This window comes from Nicotiana tabacum, chromosome 6, assembly GCF_000715075.1.
Source record: "Nicotiana tabacum cultivar K326 chromosome 6, ASM71507v2, whole genome shotgun sequence".
In the NCBI taxonomy this organism is placed as follows: domain Eukaryota; kingdom Viridiplantae; phylum Streptophyta; class Magnoliopsida; order Solanales; family Solanaceae; genus Nicotiana; species Nicotiana tabacum.
In genome coordinates this window covers 84,920-105,997 of record NC_134085.1, presented here as the reverse complement: position 1 = coordinate 105,997, position 21,078 = coordinate 84,920, and the positions used below count along the sequence as shown (strand labels likewise).

At 38.7% G+C, this 21,078-nt stretch overlaps 1 pseudogene; it reads left to right on the top strand.

Moving 5' to 3' along the window:
• The first annotated feature begins 18,537 nt into the window (after window positions 1-18,537).
• LOC107796157 (tetrahydroberberine oxidase-like) lies at window positions 18,538-20,104 on the top strand (annotated as a pseudogene).
• Window positions 20,105-21,078: the final 974 nt, after the last annotated feature.

Sequence of the window (21,078 nt, the reverse complement as noted above, 5' to 3'; positions counted from 1 at the left end):
CATTTGTTTGCTTTGGTGCCTGAATAGGTTCTCACTGTGAGGGACAAGGTTTGAGATGACCAAAAGAAGGAGTCTCAACCCAAATAAGAGAAAATAAAGGAAGAACAAGAAAAGAAGTTGAACTCCAAGTATAGAAGCGGAGAAAAGATGCGGACTGCCCAAAATATGATTGAAATCACAAGTTTTGCATGTCCCGCCTTGATCCGAAAAGCTGAAGAAGAATGAACCAGCGGTTGGAATTAACGAGCATCAAGATTTAGATTAGAGTCTGCAAGACGAACTGACCAAGACTCAAGATCAAGCTTTAGAAGGTCTATAGATAGGAATCTTGTAGCTCGTAGTTGATAGGCTTGGCTAGTTAAGCTTTTCATCTTTTACTTTGGTGTAATAAGGAGCTCAGCAAGCATAAACAGCGGCAACATCAGTGAAATCACAGTTTCCCGATAGTCCCAGCTACCAAAACTTTCAGAACCACTGACCTAATTCCTTTATAACCAAGGATATGTAGGCAACCTCCGAAGCAAGATTCGGTCAGACTTTTTCAAAAGATCCTTCTCATGGAGTTTCAAACGGGCAAAAATCGCTCGTATTTGCTCATTTTATCTTTGCCCAAAAACCCTTCGTGTTTCCAAGCAAAGAGGGGTAGCTGTGAGCATGTGATTTTATACGAATTTTTATAGAATTTTATTAATTGTTTGAATTTTTGTACATGTTTAATTCTTATTAAAATCATGAAAATGCCAAAAATACCATGATTTGCATTTAGGTTTGTTTTTACATTTTTTAGGATTAATTAGTAATCATTTTGTTTTATTAAAAAATAAAAATCACAAAAAATAGCTCATTCTACACATTTTAATTTTTGGATTATTGATTTTTTCTCTTTTAATTTAGGATTAAGTGATTTTTATAATAATTGTAATTAGGTAATTAGTTTAATTTTGTAATTTAGATTAATTTAGTAATTTTAATTTATGATTTTTAATTAAAAAAAATAGGCAAAAGGAAAAGAAAAAGGAAATAAGGAGTTATTGAAAAGAGATTTAAATTTCTAATTTTGGGCTGATTCTTATACCTGAAACTCATTCCGAAAACCATCCCAACCAAAGCCCAACTCAGCCTTACACGGTCCGCCCCATTTATACCCAAAACGACATTGCATCACTTAGCCTTGATCTCAGTTGTTAATCACTTTGGATCTAACGGCTGGGAACTGATCACCCTTTTTATATAAAACTATCTGAATCTCTGCAATCCCTACAGACCCCCCTTCCATTTCCGCCTCCATCTCTCTAAAACACATAATCCTAGCCGCCCTGTAACTCCTCCTCGTCTCCGCCACCGGAAATTGCCTCACGGCGGTTCCGGTGTTCCAAATGGCCCCAAATCAACACCCCAAAACCCCCATTGTCTCCTCTTTACAAATATCCAAACCAATTTCCGCGAATCATCACCAAACGGCTCAAATCTTAAATCTAAGATCGATGCCTCGAAACCCTAATTCACCCAAATGCCACCAAATTCACACCCCATAATCCTGGCACCCATCTGAACCCTAAACCACCATTAATCCCCTTCGAATCAGCCCCGAAGTTCCTCAAATTTTAAATCTAAGTTCTCAAGAACCATAGCTTTCTTTCACTTCCAAATTTCCGACAGTTTTTGGGGCATTTGAACCAAAGACTTCCATGAATTCATTGCCCTTAATAAGAGCAGTTGATTCATGGTTGTCTAAAGTTTATTCGTGCCCCTAGAATTTGGGTCAGAATTCGAAGGCGTTTCAGTTTTATTATTGGAAGAATCAAGTGATCGGTAATTTCTTGTAACCTTTTCTTTAGTTTTCTTCTGGTTTTGGTCTTTCTCCCTTTCTTTTAATTGTTTTTTGTTTGGCCGTATGACTTAGGTTACCTTTTCTTTCTTTGTTTAAGCTTCCTTAATTGCATGTTTCAAGATTTCGTCAATTAGAAATTCAATGTTGCCTAGGCCCAGATTGTTAGATTGAAATGATTAGGGTTAGTTTTCTTATAATTCGCCTATTTCTGTTTCTCCTTTTATTTTATTTCTTGCTGTTTGCTTTGTTTATTGTTGTTACTTGAAAGTTTTGTTAAGAATGGTATTAAAAGGTTAATCAATAGCCAATTTAACCAATTTCTGCTTACTTTAGTTTTAGCTGGATTCAATTTCATTTCATTGTGTTGAATTTAGCTAGTTTGATTTTTGGTATTCTTGGACTGAGCATGTTGGATTTCAGTAGCTTTTTGAATCTGAGTTTGATTGCCTACATGTTTTAATTACTTAGGTTTAATTGATTTTAAACTTAGGCTTGAGCCTCTGAACAGCAATTTAAACCTTAGGTTAATGAATTGGAATATCATTAGGCAACTTAATCACTTAGTTGAAGGTTTTAAAATGGTTGTAATTAATTTAAAATCAGAACATAGGGCAAAGCTAAAATAGGCAGTAATTAAAAGGATAAAAATGGACTTTTACGTAGGCTTATAGGAGAATCTTCAAGATTTTTCACAGTTGTCCCTATCCTTAACATAAAGATGTTGGTATTGGATAAGGAAAAGGACAGACGACTATAAAAGATGTTGTACTATCCTGAAAGTTTAGAATTTTAGGTTAGAATATGCTTTTTTGATGCCTTTTTGTACACTCTATAAAAGGAAAATGTTCCCTCACTCGCATACAGACTTGAGCATCATTTTACTACACAAAAAGTTCTCTCTTCTTTTCTGAAAAAGTTCAGAATTCAAAAACTCTAAAAAACATTCACAAATTCTTATTTTTTATTTTTTACAAGCTGGAAAACATGGTTTGAAGTTGAGGATCTTTCTTGAGTGTTTTAGCTGGAATGTCTGGTTTCAAGATTGGTTGGGTTTTTGTTTGGAAATTTTGGTTTATCTGGGTTTTCTGTGTTGTGTTTGCTACTGCTGCTGTCTGTTTTTGGTTGTTGTTCCATCTTTGGATCTTCAGCCATCAATCTCTTTTATTCCTTGCTGTTTTTTAACTCTTTAAGGTACTGATTTCAGATCTCCTATGTAACTGTGTTTGATAAGTTATAAAACATCAAAGTTGGCAAAGATGTCACGACCCCGGTTCGCCCTCCGTGAACCATCATGACGACACCTAGTCTCTACGACTAGGTAAGCCTAAATTGCGGAAGATAACCAAAACTTGCGGAAGTAAAACAATTTTAAAGCAGAAATAAGACAATAACAGTGTCTAAATATGCTCAATATAAAACCTAGGGATCTCTTGGTATCCCGGAGATCTCTCGGTATCATCAATATATGCTAGGGATCTCTTGGTATCCCAAGGATCTCTCGGTATCCTCAATTTATGCTAGTGATCTCTTGGTATCCTGAGGATCTCTCGGTATCCTCAATATATGCTAGGGATCTCTTAGTATCCCGAGGATCTCTTGGTATCTTCAATATATGCTAGGGATCTCTTGGTATCCCGAGGATCTCTTGGTATCCTCAATATACGTGCCAGGGATCTTTTGATATCCCGCACCTCAGTCTAGATCATAAATACGTACAGGGGATCTCCCGGGATGTCGTCCCATAGTCCCAAATTAAAAACACATAGAAGCAACAAAAGAATACTCAATTAAATGCAAATTTCGTACCAAGTAAAAAGTTAATTCTAGCCTAACATGTTTCATGTAATGCAATTAAAGAAGTTTAAGCAAATAGGCAATTAAGTCAACTAAACATGCTTTTCTAAACTACAACAGGCTAAATTCGCAAGTAGATAAAGCAGGAAAAAGGAACTCAATTGAAATACTTAAAGTAAAACCGGATTTTCAATAATTAGCTCAAGTACGCACTCGTCACCTCACGTACAAGGCATTTCAATTACCAAATATATCATATCCTAAGGGGAATGTCCCCCACAAAAGGTTAGACAAGCCACTTACCTCGAACCGGCTCAAAATCAACCCAACACCACATCTTTGCCAAGAGTACTCGACTCCAAATGGCTCAAATCTATTCAATTCAATTGCATAATGTAAATAACACTTCAAGTAACTGATACTATGAAGAAATTCTAAGCTAATACGCGAAATTAGGTAAAATGACCAAAATGCCCCGAGAGCCCACATCTCGGAATCGGGTAAAATTTATATTTACAGAATACTCATACCCTCGCGAGTCTAACCATACCAAAATTATCCAATTCTAATACCATTTGGTCCTTCAAATTGTCATTTTACATTTTTTAAAGATTTCACAAGTTTTCTTCCCAAATTCCATCCCAAATCACGAACTAAATGATGAATTTAATGATGGATTCATGTACTCTATCCAAATTTGAGTTAGAATCACTTACCCCGATGAATTTCTTGAAAAACCTTCAAAATATCGCCAAAATCCGAGCTCCCTAGGTCAAAATATGAAATAAAATCCAAAACCTCATATTTATAGAGCCCCCCACCCCCCGGATTTCCACCACTGCGGACCGCACAAAACGAGTGGTTTCCGCACAAAACCAGTGTGGTCCGCACAAAAACGACTGTTGTCCGCATAGGTTCTGACTGCAGTGATAGGCTTTAGTATTTTGGCCATAACTTTCTATACAAATGTCCACATTGTGATTGCTTAACTTTTCTGGAAACTAGATACAAAGGGCTACAACTTTTGTTTTTGAATCATCCCAAAATTCCTTGTAGATCAAAAGAAATGAGCTTCCGAAATAGGACCAGTGAAATTTTCCTCACCGCGGACCGCACTGCATTTTGTGCGGCCGCACAGCCCCCACCGCAGATGCACTGGACTTTGTGCGGACCGTACTGGTGGGTTCCGAGGCTTGCGACTCTTCTGGACCTTCAACAACTATGATTTTTGGCCTAAAACATCCCGAAATCTACCCGAAACTCACCCGAGTCCCCGGGACTTAAAATCAATTGTACCAACACATCCCATGACATCGTTCAAACTTGTTCAAAACTTCGGAATGCTCACAACAACATCAAATCACCAATTTAACATAGGATTCAAGCCTAAGAACTCCAAGAACTCTAAACTTATACTTTCGATCAAAAAGTCTATCAAATCTCGTCCAAACGACCTGAAATTTTGCAAGCACGTCACATTCAACACTACGGAGCAACTCCAATTTTGGGACTTCCATTCTGACCCTTAGATCAAAATCTCACTATTGGACCGTAAACTTCAAAAATTCGACTCTCGCCATTTCAAGCCTAAATTAGCTATGGACCTCCAAAACACAATCCGATCGCGCCCCTAATCCCGAAATCACCCAACAGAGCTAACGAAACTGTCAGATTTCCATTTTGAGGTCGTCTTCACACTATTCCGACTACGGTCAACTTTCTAACACTTAAGCTCTCATCCTAGGACTAAGTGTCCCAAAGCTCCCCGAAACTCAAAACCGAACATCCCGGCAAATCAAAATAGCAGAAATAAACTTGGGAAAGTAATTAATACGGGATCGGGGCATTAATTCTTAAGACGACCGGCCGGGTCGTCACATCCTCCTACACTTAAACATTCGTTCATCCTCGAACAAGCATAGAGACATATCTAAGGTAGTGAAAAGATGAGGGTAACAGCTGCGCATATCCTACTCGGTCTCCCAGGTCGCCTCCTCGACCGGCTGACCCCGCCACTGAACCTTCACTGATGCAATATTCTTTGACCTCGGCTTTCTGACCTGCCTATCCAATATTGCCACTGGCTCCTCAACATAAGATAGATCCTTGTCCAACTGGACTGAACTGAAATCCAACACGTGCGACGGGTCACCGTGATACCTCCGGAGTATCAAAACATGAAATACCGGATGAACTCCTACCAAGTTGGGAGGTAAGGCAAGCTCATAAGCAACCTCCCAACACGCCTCAATATCTCAAAAAGGGCTAATAAACCTCGGACTCAACTTCCCTTTCTTTCTGAACCTCACAACGCCCTTCATAGGCGAAACCCGAAGCAGAACCCGCTCTCCAACCATATAGGAAACATCACGAACCTTTCGGTCCGCATAACTCTTCTGTCTGGACTGGGTTGTACGGAGTCTATCCTGAATCACCTTAACGTTCTCCAAAACATCCTGAACCAGGTCTATGCCCAACAATCTGGCCTCACCCGGCTCAAACCAACCCACCAGGGATCTACACTGCCTCCCACATAGAGCCTCATACTGTGCCATCTGAATACTGGACTGATAGCTATTGTTGTAAGCAAACTCCGCCAATGGCAAGAACTGATCCCAAGACCCTTCAAACTCAATCACACATGCACGGAGCATATTCTCAAGAATCTGAATAGTGCGCTCGGACTGTCCATCCGTTTGAGGGTGAAATGTTGTACTCAATACCACCTAAGTACCCAACTCATGCTGAACGACTCTCCAGAACCATGATGTGAACTGAGTGGCTCTATCTGAAATGATGGACACTGGAATACCATGCAGATGAACAATCTCCCGTATATAGATCTCCGCCAACCGCTTCGAAGAATAAGTAGTGCACACAGGAATAAAATGAGCAGACTTGGTCAGCCAATCCACAATTACCCAAATAGCATCGAACTTTCTCAAAGTTCGTAGGAGCCCAACTACAAAGTCCATGGTGATCCGCTCCCACTTCCATCCGGAATCTCTATCTACCGGAGCAACCCACCCAGTCTCCGGTGCTCATACTTCACCTGCTGACAGTTAAGTCACTGAGCTACAAATCTAACTATATCCTTCTTCATCCGCCTCCACCAGTAGTGCTGCCTCAAATCCTGATACATCTTTACGACAACTGGATGAATGGAATACCGCGAGCAATGGACCTCCTCTAGAATCAACTCTTGAAGCCCATCAACATTGGGTACACAAATCCAACCATGCATCCTCAATACCCCCATCATCACCAATAGTCACATCCCTAGCATTACCGTGTTGAACCTTGTCCTAGAGGACAAGTAAATGAGGGTCATCATACTGCCGCTCCCTGATACGATCAAATAAAGACGACCGAGAAACCACGCAAGCTAGAACCCAACTAGGCTCCTAAAGATCCAATCTTACAAACTGGCTAGCTAAGTCCTGATCATCCATCGCCATAGGCCTCTCCGATGCTGGTAAATAAGCCAAACTCTCTGCCCGACGACTCAAAGCGTCGTCCACCACATTGGCCTTGCCCGGATGATACAAAATAGTGATATCATAGTCCTTTAGCAACTCCAACCACCTCCTCTGGCGCAAATTTAGATCCTTTTGCTTGAACAAGTGTTGTAAGCTCCGATGGTTAGTATAAATCTCGCAAGGAACCCCGTATAAATAATGGCACCAAATCTTCAGGGCGTAAACAATGGCAGCTAACTCAAGGTCATGAACAGGGTAGTTCTTCTCATGTATCTTCAATTGTCTTGACGCCTAGGCAATCACCCTACCGTCCTGCATCAACACCGCCCCAAGCCCAACCCTCGATGCATCACAATAGACCGTATAAGACCCCGAACCTGTAGGTAATATCAAAATTGGGGTTGTGGTCAAAGCTATATTTAGCTTCTGAAAGCTCGCCTCACACTCCTCCGTCCACTGAAACAGAGCACCCTTAGGGGTCAACCTGGTCATATGGGCTGCAATCGATGAAAACCCCTCCACAAAACGATGGTAGTAACGCGCCAAACCCAAGGAAACTACGGATCTCGGTAGTTGAGGATGGTCTGGGCCAACTCTGCACGACATCTATCTTCTTCGGATCCACCTGAATACCCTCACTCGATACAACGTGACCTAAGAATGCCACTGAATCCAACCAAAACTCGTATTTCGAGAACTTAGCATATAACTTCTTCTCTCTTAGAGTTTGAAGAACTGTCCTCAGGTGCTGCTCAGGATCTTCCCGACTCCGGGAATACACCAGAATATTATCAATAAAGACAATGACGAACGAGTCAAGATACGGCTGGAACACACTGTGCATCAATTACATAAAGGCTTCTGGGGCATTGGTTAGCCCAAATGACATGATGAGGAACTCGTAATAACCATACCGAGTCTGTAAAGCAGTCTTCAAGATATCTGGCTCCCGAATCTTCAACTGATGGTAACCTTAGCGCAAATCAATCTTAGAAAACACTCGTGCGCCCTGAAGCTGGTCAAACAAATCATCAATACGAGGCAAAGAATAATTGTTCTTCACTGTAACCTTGTTCAACTAGCGGTAATCAATACACATACGCATAGAGCCATAGTATCTGGCCTTGCCTCCCCCTCTAGAGTGACCTCTACCTCCCCGACCTCCACCTATAGCTGGCTGAGCAGATGGGGTAGCAACTGGATCTGTAATCATAGCCTGAGAACTCTGCGGGCACATTGTGGCTGAGAAGTCTGTGGAGGTGCACCCCTCCCAAGTTTGGGGTAATCCCTCACCATACGACGGGTGTCACCACACTCAAAACAAGCTTTGGGAGGATGTGGCAGTGGAAACTGTGCGGTACAAGTACTCCAAGACCCCTGAACACTTGAAATATTATGTGAAATCTGAGGTGCATACTGAGCTAGCTGACCCACAAAATATCTACCATGTCGTACTCTTCCTCCAAAACAAGGACCAGTGGGTCTCTCTAATCTATGAGGTCTCTCACTTCCCTATACTCTATCTTCTGATCTCGTCTGTCCTCTCTCTCCTGGACCCACCTGTCTTGTACTCAGCGATAGGTCCTCACCACTTGCTGAAGTGGGACCACAAGCTGTGTCGTTCGCCCTCTATGAACCATCGTGACAGCACCTAGTCTCTACGACTAGGTACGTCTTAATTGCAGAAAATAACCAAAACTTGCAGAAGTAAAACAATTTTAAAGCAAAAATAAGGCAATAACAGTGTTTAAATATGCCACTCGGCATACACCATATATAAATCTTGAAACCAATATCCAAATCCAAGACCTGAAAACCCACGAATCACAAGCTAAGAAAAAAGAAATGCTATATAGCTCTAACGCCGGAATGTCTAACAAGAACAAAAGTACAGAAGGGCTAAATACTAAAATGCAGGAATAGAAGGAGACTCCTCGGTCTGCGGACGCGGCAGATATACCTTGAAGTCCCGTAGAATCGCCTCGCCTCAAGAATGGTAAGCCTGAGTAAATGTTCTCGGATCTGCACATGAAAAACATGTGCAGAAGAGGCATGAGTACACCACAGCGGTACTCAGTAAGTGCCAAGCCTAACCTCGGTTGGGTAGTGACGAGGAAGGTCAGGGCCCTACTAAGATTAGACAAATATAAATATGACAAGATACGATAAGCAGTACAATTGAGATCTACAGTAAGAATCTACACAGGATAATAAGAGCATAATTAATGAAAACAGAGATAAAGGCAAACCACAAGGAAAGTAACCAGGGATCTTTCAGTATCCCAAAAGATCTCTTAGTATCCTCAACATGTACTAGGGATCTCTTGGTATCCCGGGGATCTCTCGGTATCCTCAATATTTGCTAGGGATATCTTGGTATCCCGAGGATCTCTCGGTATCCTCAATATATGCTAGAGATCTCTTGGTATCCCGAGGATCTCTCGGTATCCTCAATATATGATAGGGATATCTTGGTATCCTAAATATACATGCTAGGGATATCTTGGCATCCCGCACCTCAGTATAGATCATAAATACGTACAGGGGATCTCCCAGGATGCCGTCCCATAGTCCCAAATTAAAAACACATAGAAGCAACACAAGAATACTCAATTAAATACAAATTTCGTACCAAGTAAATAGTTAATTCTAGCCTAAGATCCTTCACGTAATGCAATTAAAGCAGTTTAAGCAAATAGGCAATTAAGTCAACTAAACATGCTTTTCTAAACTACAACAGGCTAAATTCGCAAGTAGATAAAGCAGGAAAAGGGAACTCAATTGAAATACTTAAAGTAAAACCGGATTTTCAACAATTAGCTCAAGTACGTACAAGGAATTTCAATTACTAAATATATCATATCCTAAAGGGAAGGTCCCCCACACAAGGTTAGACAAGCCACTTACCTCGAACCGGCTCAAAATCAACCCAACACCACGTCTTTGCAACGAGTACTCGACTCCAAATGGCCCAATCTATTCAATCAATGGAATAATGTAAATAAAACTTCAAGTAACTGATACTACGAAGAAATTCTAAGCTAATACGCGAAATTAGGTAAAATTACCAAAATGCCCCTCGGGCCTACGTCTCAGAATCGGGTAAAATTTATATTTTCAGAATCCTCATACCCTCACGAGTCTAACCATACCAAAATTATCCAATTCTGATACCATTTGACCCTTCAAATCATCATTTTATATTTTTGAATTTCTTCAAAAATTCCATCCCAAATCACGAATTAAATGATGAATTCAATGATAGATTCATCTACTCTAGCCAAATCTGAGTTAGAATCACTTACCCTGATGAATTTCATAAAAACCTTCGAAAATTGCCAAAATCAGAACTCCCTAGGTCAAAATATGAAATAAAACCCAAACCTCATATTTATAGAGCACCCCCCCGGATTTCCACCATTGCGGACCGCACAAAAACGAGTGCTGTCAGCACAAAACCAGTGTTGTCCGCACAGATTTTGACTATAGTGACAGGATTAGTATTTTGGCCATAACTTTCCCTACAAATGTCCACATTGTGAATTCTTGACCTTTTTGGAAACTAGACACGAAGGGCTACAGCTTTTGTTTTTGAATCATCCCAAAATTCCTTGTAGATCAAAAGATATGAGCTTTCGAAGTATGACCAGTGAAATTTTCCTCACTGTGGACCGCACTGCATTTTGTGCGGCCGCACAGTCCCCACCACAGACGCACTAGACTTTGTGCGGACTGCACTGGTGGGTTCCGAGGCCTGCAATTCTTCTGGACCTACAACAGCTATGATTTTAAGCCTAAAACATCCCGGAACCTACCTGGAACTCACCTGAGTCCCCGGGACTTCAAACCAATTGTACCAACACATCCCATGACATCATTCAAACTTGTTCAAAACTTTGGAATGCTCACAACAATATCAAATCACCAATTTAACATAGGATTCAAGCCTAAGAACTCCAAGAACTCTTAACTTATGCTTTCGATCAAAAAGTCTATCAAATCTCGTCTGAACGACCTGAAATTTTGCAAGCACGTCACATTCAACACTACGGAGCTACTCTAATTTTCGGAATTCCATTCCGACCCTTAAATCAAAATATCACTGTTGGACCGAAAACTTCAAAAATTCGACACTCGCCATTTCAAGCCTAAATTAGCTACGGACCTCCAAAACACAATCTGATCATGCCCCTAAGCCCGAAATCACCCAACGGAGCTAAAGGAACCGTCGGATTTCCATTACGAGGCCACCTTCACACCGTTTCGACTACGGTTAACTTTCTAACATTTAAGCTCTCATCCTGGGACTAAGTGTCCCAAAACTCCCCGAAACTCAAAACCGAACTTTCGGACAAATTAAAATAGCATAAATAAACTCGGGAAAGCAATTAATAGGAGATCGGGGCTTTAATTCTTAAGACGACCGGCCGGATCGTCACAAAAGATATTTGTAGTAAAAGAATGTTTCTTCTTGTGTTGTTTGATTAATATGTTCTGAACTTAGCTAATTTGATTGTGTGAGCTTAATGCAAAATGTACTAGTATGAGCACTTGTGTGGGTAGCTGATATTTGTAGTCCTCTTTTAAAATAGCCAAAGTCTGAATTTACTAAGATGAAATTTCATACTGGTTTTTAAACTTTTGTCATTAAAGCTGATGTCCATACCTCTTCTTCTCACAAATGACTTTAGTGTAACATTTTGTTTGAGGTCACGTAGGCTATAACTTGTGGATTTGACCACTAATTAGCCAAATCAGCATGTGTTAAAGCCCAAAATTGGATGTGTTTGCTGATAGTGTATTGAAGTTGAGAGCCTTATATTGGTGAACCAAGCTTGATGGATCAGCTATATCCAAAGGGAGTGGATGCTCACTTGGTTGTTAGTTTCTTGATAGAAATTGTAATAGGGTCAGCTGCTGTAGTTATTTCATAAGTTTCAATGTAAAAGATTAGTTCAAAGCAGTAGTTTATATATTAATAAGCCTTGATGTAATTTCCTGATTTTGGAGAGCTTCGGGCTCGCCTGATGCACTATAGTTAATTATTTTTTTTGTTTCATGCACTGCAATTAAAACAATTGTTGTTAGGAGTATAATTATCCTTTTATCGTATTGCGTAAGCATAAGTAGTGTAATGGCCAAGGTTGTGGGCCGAGCCTTCAAGGCTAGAGGCCTTTTTCTGATTTAAAGTGGGCCAAACTTGCGAATGAGCTCAGATGGAAAAACAAACCTCAAAAAAGTCTGGGCCCAGGTCATTGGACCTAGACATTAAACCCAATGGTTTGGTTCAGTTATAAAGCTCCTCTTGTGAACTATTGAACAAATGCATGTCTTTTATGTCTTGCAAATCATAGTAGTGTAATTAATCTCCAAATTTGAATTGTGTTTTGATTTCTTTTGGATTCTGATTCTCTTACTTAAGAGTGAATTAAATTACAACTTTTGCAAAATGTGTGCTATTTATGAATGGGCATATTTGGCTAATTGTAGAGGTGGATAGGCCCGCTAGAAAATGTGTAGCAACTGGGCCCGCCTACACATAATCCCGATATGGGTTGTTCTATTTGGACTAAAAAAACGCCTTTGAGTCCTCTCTTTCTGGGACGAATTCCATCCCAAATATGATTTTAAGGTTACTGATTTCCCTTAGGTAAATAATCAATGGGCCATCGCTAGCCCAAACTCTTTCTCAAAAGGAATTTAAAAGCTTGCCCCTTCACACCTTAAGTTAAGGGATCCTTAGTTTAAATTTCAAATCAGGATTAAAATACAAGTATCTTTAGTCTTAATTAAATAAAATGCAACTCTTTCGCTAAAATAAATCGAGGTGTGTCATACACAAACAAAGCCTATAACTCATGGCCCTCATAAATTAGATTAAGAGCTAATATTTGTAGTTTCTATAGTTAAATACCTTTCCTTTAAAAAAAGAAAAATAGTTGACGTTTGCCATCCATAAATTAGATCATCCATGGCCCTTACAAATTTTGTAACTTAGCTATTAAAAATGAATCTTCGTAGTTGCTTTAGGTGTGCTACATTAAATTATCATGGCTACGGGTGCGGCTCCCGTGACGTAGTTGTGATTGCTAAAATCCGGGTGTGCATTTCATGTGGCCCGACTTCAATTTCCAACAAAGTTGAATAAAATGTGTCGCGAACCGCGAGTGCATTTCATGTAGCGTGGTTTAAGATGTGTTTTAAATAATATTGAATTTTCCTAAAAAACAGTATAAGCGGTTTAAAAAGTCGTAAAAATGCATATAGGTTTAAAATGCGTAACTAATCAGATAATATGCCAATATTAACAGTTTAAGCGACCGTGCTAGAACCACGGAACCCGGGAATGCATAACACATTCTCCCCAGTTAACAGAATTCCTTATCTAGAATTTTTGGTTCGTAGACTTTAAAAAATAAAAAATTCCTCGATTTGGGATTTTAAAATAAATAGGTGACTTAGAACACTAAATAAACTATTCTAAGTGGCGTCTCTGATAAATTAATTAATCCCATTTCGAATAATGTCACTTTAATTTGAAAAACTCCCGTATACCCTCGAGGTGTAAAAAGGAGGTATGACAGCAGCGAGTTGGGGAGGTTGCTTATGATCTTGCCTTGCCTCCCAGCCTGGTAGGAGTGCACTCGGTATTTCATGTTTCCATTTTCCAAAAGTATCACGACGATCCATCTCATGTGTTTGATTTCAGCTCAGTCTAGTTGAACAAGGATTTATCTTATGTTGAGAAGCTTGTGGCTATTTTGGACAGGCAAGTTCGAAAGTTGAGGTCAAAGAACATTTCTTCCATGAATATTCAGTGGAGGGCTCACCAATCCAGGAGGCGACTTGGGAGACCGAGCAGGATATGCGTAGACATTATCCTCATCTTTTCACCACTTTAGGTATGTCTCTATACTCGTTCGTGGACGAACGATTGTTTTAAGAGAAAGAAGATGTATCGACCCGGCCAGTCATTTTATGAGTATTAGCACCAATCCCCTATTTTCTACTTCCCCTATATCATTATATGCTTATGTACTTGCCAGGAGGATTTGTTTTTGGTTTTGGAGTGAAATGGGACAACTAGTCCCTAAATGGAAGCTTAAGTTCTAGAAATTTGACCGTATTTGGAACTATGTTAGGATGACTTCGGAATGGAGTTTTATCGGTTTCATTAGCTCCGTTTGGTGATTTTGGACTTAGGAGTGTGTCCGGATTGTGATTTAGAGGTCTGTAGCTGAATTAGGCTTGAAATGGCGAAAGTTTAATTTTTGGGAATTGACCGGGAGTGGACTTCTTGATATCAGGGTCGGATTCCATTTTGGAGGTTGGGGTAGGTCTGTAATGTCAAATATGACTTGTGTGTAAAATTTGGGGTCAACCGGATGTGTTTTGATAGATTTCGGCATCGGTTGTTGAAGTTTGGAGTTTTAAAGTTCATTAAGCTTGAATTGGAGTGCGATTCTTGTTTTTAGCGTTGTTTTTGAAGGCTCGACTAAGTTCATATGATGTTTTAGGACTTGTTGGTAGGTTTGGTTAAGGTCCCGGGAGTCTAGGGTGGATTCCGGATGGTTAACGGACTAATTTTGGACTTGTTGGAATTGCAGAAAATTCTGATGTCATGTTGTTGGTTTCCTTAATCGCGTTCGCGAGAAAGGTCTCGCGTTCGCGTAAGGCATCTAGAGGCCAGCGGAGTTTTGTTCTTCGCGTTCGTGCTATAGGTCCCGCATTCGCGAAGTTGTGAGGTATTTGGTCTACGCTTCCGCGATAGGGATCTCGCGTTCGCATAGAGGATCGGTCAGATGGGGCTCCAGGCATTTAATCTACGCTTTCACGATGAGGGTCCAGCATTCGCGTAGGTTCAGGTAGTGTAAGCTTCCGCATTCGCGAGTGGGCTCTCGTGTTCGCGAAGAAAGTTTTGGACTGAAGGAAACTTTTATGCTTCGCGAACGCGAGGCACATTCCGCTTCGCAAAGTAGGAATTCTCTGGACAGTTATAAACATTTCAAATCAAGGGTTTTGCCATTTTTATCAAAACTTGAGATAGAGAGCTCGGATTTGGACGAGATTTTGAGGTATTTTCAGAGGCATCGATTCAGTAATGATTCTTCACTTGTTTTTGGTTATATCCCACTAATCTATCATTAATTTTACCTTCTAATTTAAGATTTGAGTTGAGAAATTTTGGAAAAAGTGGGAACGTTTTTCAACCATACTTTTGGATTTTGATTGAGATTTTGGAATCGGATTTGAGTAATTTTGGTACGAGTGAACTCGTGGTTGATTGGGCGTTCATATTTTGTGATTTTTACCCGATTATAAAACGTGGACCCATGTCGACTTTTTGGGGCAATTTTTGAATTTCTTATTAAAGTCTTGAATTCATTAATTGGATTAGTTTATTATAGTTGTATTTATAGTAAGTAACTATATTTGGCTAGATTTAGGCCATTCGGAGTCAAAAAATCGAGGAAAAGGCACTCTTGTTGATTGATTGAACTTGGCTCGAGGTAAGTGGCTTGCCTAACTCTATGTGGGGAAAATTCCCTTAGGATTTGGTACTGTTTGGACACTTCTAATGATATGTGAGTGTCGTGTATGCAAGGTGACGAGCACGTACACGAGATAATTGTTATAAAATCTGATTTTACATTGAGCAACAACCTGTTATGTCTTTAATGAGTTATCCCAGCATGTATAGTTATCATGTTTAGCTTAATATCACATGTCTGTGTGTCTTAAATGCCTATTTTCAATCTGTGTAGCATGCTTAGTTGATTTCCTATTTTTCCTTGACTCGTATTAGTCTTAAATTGTAGGATTTCTTGCTGTTAATTGTTGTTGCCATTGATTTCGAGCTGTGTGTTTACTTTTGGGACTGCGAGGCGGTACCTCGGGAGATCTCCCTATACATTTACTTTTGGGACTACGGGCGGTGCCTCGGGAGCGCCCCTGTTGTTTACCTTTATGTGTTGTATTGTTATTTTTCTTTAAATTCTCAGCCTTTCATCATATTGTTATATCATCTGTCTTATTATCATATCCTAGTATGGCCCTGACCTGACTTCATCATTATTCTACCGAGGTTAGGCTTGGTACTTACTGGGTACCATTGTGGTGTACTCATGCTACTCTCGTACATATGTTTTGTACAGATCAATGTACCTCTTACTAGCCCCGCTATTAGTTGAGCGTACTTGCTGCTGCTTCAGAGACTTTAAGATATATCTGCCAGCGTCCGCAAACCTCGGAGTCCCCCTCTATCCCTTATGTTGTTCCTCCTTTATTTCTCTTAGGTACAGATGTATAGAGATAGTTAGGACAAATTCGTAGAGCTTGTGACTTGTGACTACCGGGTTTTGGGAATTGTTTGTGCTAGAGTATTGGTTTACTTGTACAGGCGAGCGACATCTCTCAGTTATATAGTTATCTGTTGAAGTTTAGTTGTTAAATTATGCTTTATTTCAATTATTCTGCAATCTGCTAAGCTTACCTAGTCGTAGCGATTAAATGCCGTCACGACGTTTTACGGTGGAAGAATTGGGTCGTGACACATATAAGATGGTACATACACCATCTTTTGTAAAAATAATCAAATAAGAATATATGACATTTTATTAAATAAATTTAAGGCCTCTTATTAAAGATTGACTATAAACCACAAATTTTTTAGAGCAACCTCTGTTAGTTCACAAAAGGAAGACTCTTGGACATTTTATGTGGATTTATGTCTTGAGGCCAACTTTGACCTAGTGACGGAGAATATTCAAGGGTATCACCGACACTCCTTCGTCGGAAAGCTATACAGTATAATTAGATAATTTTTATTTATTCATGTATATATACTACATATTGACATGCTTTTGTTCTCTATTTATAAACTTGATTATTTAGTACTCCCTGCGGCTCTTAATAAGTGACTTTTTTGCCTTTTTATTTTGTCAAAAATAAGTAACGCTTTACATAATAAAGAAGGAATTAACTTTGTTTTTCCAAACTTTGCCTCTGTTTACAAATCCTAATATATCAAGTTAACAGTATACTAATTTTAATTAAGGGTAATTTAGTCAAAATACCCTTTTTTAGGGGTTAGTATTTTCTTAAGGGATGTGTCAAAGGCCAAAATCTCATTTATTATGGACCAAATGGAGTATCTATTTTACTGCATTTCATGTGATTTCTAAGCCTACATGCTGAATATATGATTTTAGCAGATCTAACATTCTTAAATTCTTGTGTTTCTATTTTGATAGACCAATGGTGCTTTATATGTACTCCCTCAGTTCACTTTTACTTGGCATATATACTAAAAATAGATTTTTATTTTTACTTGACACTTTACGCATATCAGGAGAAGACAAAAAAAATTTCTTATTATACCCACAGTAATTATTAATCATTTCAAATTATTTTCTCAAATCCAATAAAAATATGCATCAATTAATATGGATATCATGGTAAATTATGCCTTACATTTATTATTTTTTAAGGGATATGAAAAGTCAAAACGTGCCACGTAAAAGTGAATGGAGGGAGTAGTTTTTATTTCATGGCTTTAGAGAATTAACTTTGAATATTATGTATTTATTTTTTTATATTTCGACCCCGTAAATAAATATCCTAACTCCACCACAACATTGACATGCTGAACAAGTCAAAATAATACTCGAAAAGTGAGAGTTCTACTCAATCAGAACAACCCAACTGCCAAATTTTTCATTTTTCTCATGTTTTGTATCAATGTACAAGGGAGCGTCCTTTATTTCCTTCTTTCCGTTAATTGCTTATCTCTTGGATATATTCAAGAATTATGGTGTTTTATCAACTATGTTCTATGTATTTCTCATTAGCACCATATTTAGAAAAGCATAACCCTCCAGTGCATGCAATGAATTATCGTCATTAATAAATAATTCACCTAAAGTTTCATGATAGGAACAAGGTGGTTTCCTTAAAAATAAAATAAAAGGAGAAAAAAATAGTTTACTACATTAGTTGGGAAGTTATGAAATCATCTCAAATGATATTTTGTGTTTTTGAAGATTATATATTTTAGAACCCCTAACTCCAGAATAAATCTAATTTATGTCCTTTTCTTTTAATTAATAAATGTATCTATAGTAACATAAAAAATTACCAAAAAGATTATTTAACTCTACACAAATCAATGCTGATTTTGCTTTCCTTCGTAAATGCATGTGTTAGGAAATTTTAAATGAGCAAGCCAGCAATATTTATTCATTTTTTATTTTCATAATTAAATGGTACCAAATGGTTGTTTTGCAACTAAGATCCAAATGGGACGAGGAATATGTGTTCTACTATATACATGAAAATTGGTCCAACTTTGGTTAGCAAAAATCTTTAATTTAGGTCCTCCTAGCATTATAGATACAGAGGTCCTGCAACATTTTTTCTCAAATTACCACAAAAATGATGATCTCGTGGCTTTTTTATCTTTCACTTCTTGTTTTCTCATCATCTTTATGTGCAGCTTCAGCTGATGCTCAAGAGAAGTTCCTTCAATGCTTATATGTTAGTAACCAAAAACACTCCATTTACACCCCAAACAACAAATCTTACTCATCCGTTTTGCAATTCTCGCTGCAAAACCTAAGGTTCAATACGACGAAAACCCCTAAACCTCTTGTAATTGTGACCCCAGTTAGTGAAGCTGAAATCCAACGAGTCATACTTTGTGCTAAGGAAAGTAGCATACATATTAGGGTTTGTAGTGGAGGGCATGATCATGAAGGCCTTTCTTATGTATCAGAGGTTCCATTTGTCCTAATTGATTTGATTGACCATAGAAACATCACTATCAATATTGATGATAAAACTGCATGGGTTGAAACAGGATCCACTCTCGGCGAACTCTATCATAAAATATCGAAGAAAAGTAAAACCCTAGGGTTTCCAGCAGGTATTTGTCCGACAGTTGGTGTTGGTGGTCATATTAGTGGAGGTGGCACTGGGGTTATGCTTAGGAAATATGGCCTAGCAGCAGATAATGTTATAGATGCACGCTTAATCGACGCGGATGGAAGGATTCTTGATAGGAAATCAATGGGGGAAGATCTCTTTTGGGCTATAAGAGGAGGTGGAGGTAATACCTTTTGACTTGTTCTTGCATGGAAAATCAAATTGGTGGATGTTCCTGAAAAGGTAGTAGCCTTCACTATTGACAAAACCTTGGAACAAAATGCCACAAAACTTGTGCACAAATGGCAATACGTCTCGTCGAAGTTGCATCAAGATTTGTACATTAGAATCTTCATACATAAAGATAAACAAAATATATTCATAGCTTCATTCATCTCTATATTCCTCGGTGATATCGACCGATTACTCCTTATCATGCAAGAAAACTTCCCTGAATTGGGATTAGCAAGACAAAATTGCATTGAGATGGGCTGGATTAAATCTACTTTATATTTTGCAGGGTTCCCAAGAGGAGAATCTCTTGATGTTCTAATATCTAGGGGTTTACCACCAACGCTTTACTCAAAAGCAAAACCGGACTACGTGCAAAAGCCAATCTCAGTACAACAACTAGAAGGGATATGGGACTTTTTCAATGCAGGTGAAGCTAAATTTGAACAAATTATATTGACTCCATATGGTGGTAGAATGGATGAGATTTCAGAGTATGAGCTTCCATTCCCACATAAGAGTTGGAAATTTGTATGAAATCCAATACCTAATGTTTTGGGATGAAGAAGGAGAAGAAGAAGCTGAAAGGCACATAAGTTGGATGCGAAGGCTTTATGCCCATATGGAACCTTTAGTTTCTGCGACCCCACGAGCAGCTTATATTAATTATAGGGATCTTGATATTGGAGTGAATAACAAGAAGGGAAACACAAGCTATGCACAAGCTAAGGTTTCGGAAATTAAGTATTTCAAAAATAACTTTGATAGATTGGTTCAAGTGAAAACTAAGGTGGATCCTTCAAACTTTTTTAGGAATGAACAAAGCATTCCTCCCTTGGTGGAATAAGAATAAAGGTGAATTAAGTATATGGAGGAAGAAAAGGTCAAAGTAAAATAGTTATGGTATTTAATTCGCCAAGGGGTTGTTTGGTAGATGTATTACTAAAAATAATATCTAGTACTAAACTATATATATATATATATATATATGTGTGTGTGTGTGTGAGTGTGTACGATATGCATACTAATTACTCTTTTATAGCAAATACAATATACAATAACAAAAAGGAAAACACAATCTATCAGCAGAAAACATAAGAGGGGGTGAATTGTGTAGAATAAAATTTAGTCAATTTAGTTGGCTTAAAATATTGATTCCTGTAACTGCAGAAGATGACCATGAGTTCTTTGAAGAAATGAAGTACGAAACTAGAAGTACAAAAAAATAAAAATAAAGAGGTATTAGGCCCTTTTAGTTAAACCAATTTAATAAAAAGGGAAAATTTTAACCAGAGATAATTAATTCTAGATCTAAGATAAATGATAGGAATAAACAAGCACAACTGAACATAATTTTGATTACAACAGCGATTGACTCTCACAATGTAAGAAATAGATAATTGCTTCAATAATAAGAAATGATAATGAAGAATACATAAAGGAAAAGAATCACGATGCTCAAACAAGACCGCCCTCCGTCTGTTTGATAAAATAGAATTAAAAGATTCATATCGAGATTCTAAGATCTCGTCTCTTTTCTCGGCCAGGGGACTGAGGTTCGGGAGCATCTTTATCTTCTTTGGGATGTACATGTTGTTGTATATGTATGTGCTTCTCTCCCTTATGTCACATTTTCTCATGATATTTTTACCAAACACTTCCTTACCCGGTGGTCCTTAATCAGAGTACCTAAGTTCTTGGAATATCCTATAGAATATTCCTCTAGAATATCTAAGTGTCGAACTGGACGTTCGGACAATTGAGTACTCGACCTCGACCGTAGCTATATCACTTGCCGGCATATCGCTTTCTACACGCGAC